Here is a 2,794-nt window from a genome sequence, read left to right as displayed (position 1 = left end):
AATCCCCTTGGCTCATGGGATCCAGGAGAGGGAAAGAAACAAAAGGGATGGCCAGAGTAAACCAGCCTGGAACAGCATGCTGAGGGGCTGCTGGAGCAGGACAAGCAAGCAGGAGAACATATGCACACGAGCAGAAGGCTGCCCGACCCAATGGCCTGTTCACCCCTAGCAGGGAAATCCTGGCTCCATTGCTGCTTCTGTTGCTTCTCTCCCATCTCCTGGGGCTGTGCACAGCCTGCAGCCCCTGACGGGGGCCATGCTCACAGCTCAGGACAAGCAGGGAGTAGGAGGCTGGCCCTGTGCTTCCCATCTGAGCTATGGGATATGAGGAAAGGAAATGAGAAGGGCTGTTGTCAAGCAAAGAGATGTTCTGCTGTCTCTGGAGCTGCTGTCTCCTGAGAGAAAAGAGAGGGGGCAGGTGGCCTGAGGGGCAGAGGGGGGGAGACTATAAGGATGCAAAGGGAAGAAAGAGAAGTGAGGAGAGTGCTGCTGACAGCTCTGCTCAGGAGATGCCAGCTCCTGTGCTGCCCTGGCAGCGATAAGATACAGAGGCTGGGGGGGATGCCGAGAGCCTGCTGTTCTCTGAGTGCTGCCTGTCAGCCCCCATCAGCCAGCTGAACTGCTCCCCCCGCCACCTCCGGGGGGGGGCTGCCTGTCACTGCTGCCATGGCAACACCATCGGGATTGATCCTCCAGCCTCTCGGTGGTGGAAACAGGTGGTGAGAAGCGCCTTAAACTTGAGTGCTTCTTGTGCTATGCTGGGGCAGGTGGCGAGGGGAAGAGGTTTGCTAACTTCTTTGGCTGGTGTTTCATTGTGCACTTTTGTGGGCATGAGCCCGAGCCTCGGCCTCTGGGCAAGGGAACAGGGGCAGCTGGCCCAGGCTCCTTGGTATTCAGGCAGGGTTGTGCTTAAGAGGCCTGACTCAGCTAACCGGAGTTCACAGGCAAGTGGGGCAAGAGGCCAGGTAAAGACCTGATCCCAGCTTTCATCTGCTCTGAGAGGGACACTGAGCCCAGCTACAGCCAGCTGAATTGTGGGCTCTGCCACGGCAGACTGGCAAATGTTTTGACAGCTGTGGTGTCAGGCTGAGGAGGGGGATCAGAGGGCTTTGACAAGATCTTTGGCTCCAGGAAGGGCCCTCGGGGGATCTAAATGGTCTGGGCAATGGGTTCTTTCTGTCCAGGATGATAAAGGTGCATCTCCTAAGAGCAACAACTTCCAACAGCATCTGGTGGTTGGGACACTCCACCCTTCTTCTCCATCAGCCTGCTGGTGCTTTGGAGGGACAGCATGGGCAGGCCAGGGCTGCCAGATGGCATGAGGCAGAGGAGCAGCACTTCTGAGAAAGAGCGCAGAGGGGCAGGGGCTTTACTGGGGCCTCCGGCTGCAGCCTAACACACGCTAGAGTGCTAAGGTTGCATTTGTCCACCTCAGGGAGTGAGGATGTCACACGAGCAGCCTCTGCTTAAGGAGGTTCCTGGAGCAGAAAGGCAGGGGGGTCACAGCTAGGAGTTGGGTGGGCTGGCAGCACAGGCCTGGGATAGCAGGGGAGCTGTAGCTAGGCATTTAATCTAGTGCACTGACAGAGCTGGCTGGGACAGTAAGGTGTGATATGGGTGCAGAGCAGAGTGGGATCATCTTTCAGAAGTCAGTAGCACTCAGCTCCACCCCATGACAAAGGCAGACCCTGTGGGGATGAGGCTGAGTGTGCTACTAGACTTAGCCAGCTGCTGCTGCCCAAGGATAGGGGCCCTTCCCTGCACTGCTCAAACTTCTCCTGGGAACACTGGGATGCACGTGGAGAGCTTGCTGTCCCAGCTCCCGGTTGGCCGGGCTCCAGTCAGCAGCGTCTAATTGCGTGTGGCATATGTGCCCAAATGATCTTGCCACCAACGCTCCCCTCCCACTTTCTTTTGCTGCCATCCTAATTAGATTAAGAGGATCATATTGTCCCTAGCTAATCATCTGCAAGGGCAGCCGTGGCACCCGGGCACGCGGCATCTTCAGAGCAAAGGAATCTGGTGCAAGACTCCAGCTTAGCACCAAGGGAGGCAGAGATCAGCAGGGCGGGGGGCATCTCAGCTCCTTGGGAGGCAGCAGACTTTGAGAGAAAACCCTCCTGGGTTCTGGGAGTGGCCAAGATTGGAGCCCAGCACCTCACTGGGAAGGGCTGATGGTCAGGAATGCTCCCCTGGGGAGGGAATAAGAACTGGGCTGAAGTCACTTGGATCCAGGCTGAGCAGGGGGATGGAGGCAGGGAGAACATACTTGTCATCCCCTCATATCAGACAGGGGACCTGGGCAGGGAGATGGAGGCAGGGAATTCACTTGAAACCTTATAGTTTCTATGGCAACAAATCATGGCACTTGAACTACTGAGAAGGGGAGGGCTGTGGCTGCCGGCTGTGCCCAAGGAGCTCTCCTCCTCCTCCTGTTGGACAAGGAGCAGTGAGAGGGGCCACGGGTAGTAAGCCAGTGGACCCCCTGCCACGGGACAGTGTGGAGTCCAGAAGCCCCAAGAGTCCTGGAGTATTCATGCAACTCAGAGGGGGATGTTGAGCTACAGCAAAGAGTTGTGAGGGGAAGATGAGACTTTGTGTTTTGGATGAGATGTTCTTGGGGGGAAATCAGCCACTGCCTGCCTCCCACAGTTGAAACTGGCCACTGCTGGAGGTGGGATACAGGCTTGCGGGCACCCCAGATTTGATCCTGGCAGCAGCAGGATGGGGTTTGTCAGCAAACGTGATGGAGGCAAAGGCCCGTTATACACACATGCAAGGGTGAATAAAGGAA

The 2,794-nt window shown here is 56.9% G+C and overlaps 1 protein-coding gene across 1 annotated transcript in view; it reads right to left on the bottom strand.

Moving 5' to 3' along the window:
• Positions 1-2,794, bottom strand: part of B4GALNT4 (beta-1,4-N-acetyl-galactosaminyltransferase 4) — a 52,915-nt gene that overhangs the window by 28,648 nt on the left and 21,473 nt on the right. The window lies entirely within an intron of this gene.

The sequence above is a fragment of the Alligator sinensis genome, unplaced genomic scaffold (assembly GCF_000455745.1).
Source record: "Alligator sinensis unplaced genomic scaffold, ASM45574v1 scaffold907_1, whole genome shotgun sequence".
Taxonomy (NCBI): Eukaryota; Metazoa; Chordata; order Crocodylia; family Alligatoridae; genus Alligator; species Alligator sinensis.
Note: the sequence above shows the minus strand (reverse complement) of the source record. Positions and strands in the feature narration are given on the sequence as shown.